The 6,017-nt window shown below is 33.1% G+C and overlaps 1 long non-coding RNA gene across 2 annotated transcripts; it reads left to right on the top strand.

Moving 5' to 3' along the window:
• The first annotated feature begins 753 nt into the window (after positions 1–753).
• Positions 754–2,197, top strand: LOC145159291 (uncharacterized). Of its 2 annotated transcripts, XR_013737615.1 has the most exons (3): positions 758–1,322; positions 1,407–1,538; positions 1,934–2,197. It is a non-coding gene; the product is annotated as an uncharacterized LOC145159291 (long non-coding RNA). The 2 variants fall into 2 exon arrangements; XR_013737614.1 differs by having other exon boundaries at positions 754–1,538.
• The last annotated feature ends 3,820 nt before the right edge of the window (positions 2,198–6,017 follow it).

Raw genomic sequence — 6,017 nt, 5'->3', positions numbered from 1 at the left:
GCCCATGACATTCCACATGAAGACTATGGAGGGAGTCCATGGCAATTATATATATATATATATATATATATATATATATATATATATATATATATATATATATATATATATATATATATATATATATATTGCATGGTATTATGTGGTTGTATGTTTTGTGTATTTTGGGAACTCACTAAGCATTTGTCTTACAGTTTGTTGGGTATGAAATAAATCTCCGAGACTAATAATATTGTTCTTGAGATCCGGTATGAAATAAATCTTCGTCATCAATCGTTGTTGCCCCGACTTTCCTTGGAAAAGAATAGAGCTTTTTCCCTTTATTCCTACACACGAATTATCATCGAATTTAACCCACCTGGTTATGCCTTCATCAAGTTTAGAGAAAAACGACCGGTTTCCCATCATGTGGTTGCTCGCCCCGTTATCCAAATACCACACATCGTTATTTTGTGAGTCGTATCGAGATGGTATCACATTTTCTTCGTTTAAAAACACAGTCTTGTGTAAAAATACGGTCACATCGTTATCGCACTTTCGGTAAAATTGCTTTCTTGTAATTTTTGGATTCTGTCCGGACATTGAGACGCGAAGTGTCTCGGTTTATCGCACCGGTTACAAATAATTTTGGATCGGTCCTTCTTGGTTTTATTCTTATTTGGGTCATAAGTGTAATTGGGTTGGCTGTTGGATCGATTATTGTTGGGCTTTTATCCTTGGACTGACTTGGTTTTATTTAACCCATGTGACCCATTCATTTGATTTGATCCGGATGACCCACTCAATCCTCTCCACTTTCCCTTCCCTCCTCGATGAGACCCCAACGAGCCACCGCCACTAGACGACGAGCCACCACCTCCAGACGACGATTTCACGAACAGCACCTTCATCTGAACATCTGCGCCTTCATCTGCCTCCTTTATCCTCTCTTTATATACCTTTAATCGGCCAACAATGTCTTCGAAGCCTACAATCTTCAGATCGAGGACTTGTTCAAGAGATGCCACTATGTGGATGAATTTTCTTGGTACAGATTTGAGGAGCTTCTTCACCATCTTCGATTCTCCAATGGTTTCACCCAGCGATGCCGACTTGGAAGCGACTCCATACATATTTCCAGCGAAGGTATCGATTGGTTCTAACTCATTCATCTTCAGTCGATCAAATTCGGTGTTTAGGGTTTGGAGTCTTTCTTCCTTGACCCGATCAGCCCCAACGTGACGATCCCTTATCGCATCCCAAAGGACCTTTGAAAACTCCACATTTCCGATTTGCATGATCAAAGTCTTTGGGATTGCCTGATACAGTAGCTCTATTGCCATGTAATCTTTCTCTTTGTTCTTCTTTGTTCCTGGGTCAATTACACTCCATGCCTTATGAATTCATAAGACAACCTTCATATGTAGGGACCAAACTGTGTAATTTGTGGAATTGAGCATGCGACAGGCAACTGTAGTCACTCCAACCTCTTTGTTCCTCACCAAAGGAGGCTCTGCACCGTCTTCTACATCTGACATGTTGACCTAGCTTGTCAACAGGTGAGTGATTCAATCTCACAGCCTTCGATTCTTGGCTCTGATAACAGTTAAAGTATAAAAACTGAGATTGTAATACGAATAACCAAAATCAATCTTTGATTAAACTAGGAAAAGTACTCAAAACCATACAATTCTCATAACCCTAACTCGGCTATACAAATTGTTTATATAGATTCTAATAACCGACTTGCTATTAGAATGGAATAAGGAAACATGGCCAACTTGCCATATTATGATTGCTTGAACCCCAATACTAAGGACTCCAACAATAATTTGTATATTAAAATATTGTATTCTACAAATCCATAAAACATAAATTGTATCTTTGTATGGTATGAGGTATTTTGGGAGAACGCACTAAGCTTTATGCTTACACTTTTTAGTTTATGTTTCAGGTACTTCCAGTTCGAAGGGAAAGGGCCCTGCTTGATCGCACCACATCATCCTAAGGTTTCTGCAATATTGAGATTTTGGGAATTTGTACTCTGATAACATGTTGCTATGATACACTTTTGATTTTTTTGATATGAGTATCGTATGTTTTGGATGAATTTAAAAACAAATTTTTATCTGTGTTTTTGGGATGTTACACAACAGGTCACCAAAACCCGACTTTTCGCTCAAAACTTTGAGTTTCTATAAAATACTTCTTGATTTTACGATCCGTGATATATGAAAACATTTATGTGACAAGTATCATAGCTAACCTGAATGAATCGTTTGAAGATGTGTTTAATGGTAGAATCTCATTTGTTGTGGTATGTTTAAATCCGCAGAAGTGTCATTTTCTCATGAAAAACAGAAGTTAACGAACTTTTCAAATATTAGACCGTTTTATGTTCTATAAAACTTAAAAATGTTTTTCATGGAAAGTATCATAGCTAGTAGAGCGAATTGTCCGAAGGTTTAATGACGGTAAAAACTCTACGGACTGCTATTCGTTCTTATCAACAATAATGTCGGGTTTTCGGGCAAAAGAAGTTAGAGTTAGAATTAGATACTAGATTGAATTACGCTTTAGGGAAAATTGTTAGGAATTGAAAATTCACGGTTTAACACATCAAACAAAGCGTTTGAAGTTTTGTTTTTACGATTACGGGTCGTGCGTTGTTATTTAACTGTTCGTTGTCTTCGGATGGTCGTAACTTTTGCATACGAACTCCATTTTCGACGTTCTTTATATCCGCGGTTTTGTAATTTCGTGTACTCTCTGTTTTCATATATCTATTTCAATCATATGTATAAATACATATATCTATTTCAATAATATTTATCAAATTATTACTTATATATAATGAAAAATGTTTGCTCGCCAACAATCTACACCCACCGAAGATTTAAATGATATTATGTATGCATTTCCAAGTATAAAACCTTATTTGCATTAAAATGAGTGCAATTTGTTACATTAGGTCTATTACATGTGTGTTCGCAGGCCCGTCCCTAACATTTTGGAGGCCTTCTGCGAAAAAATCAAAGTGAGGACCCATATTTTTCATTTTGTAAAGTATTATTAAGTTATATTTCTACCGTTAAATTCATAACTTAAAAATGTTAAAAACAAAAAAAAATATCGTAAATACATTACCACAACATCATGTTTTCATTCATTATTTATAAGTTGTAACTGTTAGAAACAATTTTTCATAAAAGAGAAGATAAAAAGTCAGCGGATCACATTCTCTAAACATCGATATTCTAGTATTTTTATACGAAAATTCATCTATTACACTTTCATAATCAATATTATCAAGAAATTTGTTGTCAGTTGAAATTAAGCCACAACGTTTAATCCCTCTTGAGAGATGGTCGAGCATAAATAAGATTTTAAAAGTTTTAGTTTTGAAAAGTGATTGTGTTTTATTTTCACTATTTTTTATTTATAAAGTCCTATCTAATCTCAACTAGTCTTAAACACAAATACCTAGTCGTAAAGTAATATAAATTAAGGTAAGAAAAGGTGTCAAACACATGAAACGAGAATGGTTTAGATCAAATAATTCAAATGCTAATTAAGTTAATAACAGTAAAGTAAAAATGGGTTTTTGTGTAAACTAATTTAAACTAGTTTTAACGCTCTATTAATCCAATGAAACTAAAGACTAAATGGAATAATAAGTACTTCCACAAGAATACGAATACCCAAAGTTTTTATGCTTGATTTATTAGAAGTGCAATGGATTAATGAATGGATTACCGAATTGTAATATGACTAGTTATCTTGATCGGATTTTCTAGTACTAATAATTAATGAGCAACTAACATAATGATCATGTAGTTAGCAAACACATAACTAATTAAATACATTCCAACTATGAACGATATGATCTAGTGATTTCTTGTCAATGATTATGACAATCAATCTAAGCATAGCATGGATATCTAATTCTCTCTAACACAATCAAAATCAGAGATTAATATTATCTAACCCTAGGCTTATAATCAAAGCCCATTCATACAAACCTAATGATCATAGATTCATATGATTCAAGTACATCAAGATAGAATGATCATCTAATCCTAATAACAATGAGCAATAAACAATAAAAATCATAACTTTAACATGAAAGGTAAAGCAATCAATCGAATACAAGTAATAACCAAATTCAATTAATCCCACTACCAAAATCAAAGCATATCAACAAGGGTTCATCAATATCCAGGGAAAGTAAAGGTTTTTACATCATCTTCATCAAATTAAAGCATAAAAACATCACCAAACGAATGCAAGACATGATCATCAAGCAAACCCGAAGTGAAATCTCGATACAATAGTGCTTGAATCTTCAAATCCATGCTCTAATCGACTTTCTAGCCTCAAAATCGACCCTTGGAATATTTTTTTCTCGTGAGTAACGCAGCCATAAGTCCTCCACCTTCTGGAAACGACCTAATATCCAGAATATATATATATATATATATATATATATATATATATATATATATATATATATATATATATATACTTCCCAAATTTTGGCCACCACGACGTGGTTAAGAGCCACCACGTCATGGTCTTCATGGATATCCCGTATTCTCCAAGTCAGCTCAACGATCGCGAAGTTTCCATTCACCACGTCGTGGTGGTGATCACCACGTCATGGTGAGTGGGAATCAGAATTTTCTCAAAACACAAAAGTTGTCTGAAATTTTGTCTAGTTTTCAGAACATTTTCTATTCACCATGTCGTCTTGGTTATCACCACGTCGTGGTGAGTGGGAATTAGAATTTTCTCAAAACACGAAAGTTGTCCGCCATTTTGTCTAGTCTTCAGAACATTTTGAATCTAATAAATCGTAGTTACGAGTCATGAGATATGGCCAAAATACTGACAAGGGGTCAAGCTACTAACAACATCATTTTTGCTTCTTTTTCAGCTCCGTTCTCCTCTTTTTGCATCCCAACTCCCATTTAACTGTAATTGAACATTTTCAAGCATATTAAGTATCATATATCTAAAAAATATAACATTTTAATCAAATATATTAAGATAATGGCCTAAAATATATAGTTAAATAAGGTCATATCAAAATAACCTACACTTATCTTTTGATTGTCCTCAAGCAAACTAGATTGTTATTATTCTATGTCAAAACTTTTCCCACCAACATCACATAGAATAACCCAATTTAATTCGCAAATTATGTCTCTCCTCAATGCATATATTTGTGTCTAGACCCTAATTACCTCCCAAGTCCTAAATACTCACATTCCTCATAAGCGTTCCCCACTTATTTTGAACAACACTCATTTCTGCATCCCTCCGAATACATCCTCATAAAACTTTCTTAACCTCAAGGTAAATTTTGTTAAGCTCCCAAGCATATATATATGATAAAATAACCTATAAAGAAAAATTACAAATCAAATAATCCCTTGGCAATTTGCCTTATTCTTCACTTCTTCAAGATCTTCATACTTAGCAAACTTTTATTCACTCAACAAGTTTTGACAACTTTTTTTTCTTTTTTTTTTCTCTTTTTTTTTATTTTTTTTATTTTTTTCTTTTTCATAAATTTTTTCTTTTTTTTTCTTTTTTCAATATCTCACTTTTTTCTCCCAAACTAAAACCTAAAAAAAAACATATGCTTAAGCAAAGGAACTTAACCTCAACCCTTATTGCTTAAAGGTATTAATCTAAAGTGCAATGACTACATAAGCTTTCCTGGATACATTTCAAGTACACGATGCAAAACATATTATGTCCTTAAAACTACACAAGTTTGTGTTTTTGTCTCATGATTTCACTAGAACTGGAAAGCCACAAATATACTATAACATATTAATTTAACTAAACCTTTAAATTCATATCATATTATCCCACATAATACTAGCAAACTTAGTTCTAACACAAGCAAATTTTTAAATTTACCAGATTTTTCTAATTTAGACCATTTTTTCAAGTCTATGTTTTGTCAGTTTTTAACTTTTTTCTAAGTCTAGTATATATATTTTTATTTCAATCTAGCATGTTAGTTC

The sequence above is a fragment of the Lactuca virosa genome, chromosome 2 (genome assembly GCF_052849685.1).
Source record: "Lactuca virosa cultivar CGN04683 chromosome 2, Lactuca_virosa_CGN04683_v6, whole genome shotgun sequence".
Taxonomy (NCBI): Eukaryota; Viridiplantae; Streptophyta; class Magnoliopsida; order Asterales; family Asteraceae; genus Lactuca; species Lactuca virosa.
The sequence above is the reverse complement of the archived record's forward strand: the minus strand, read 5'-3'. Positions and strand labels throughout refer to the sequence as shown.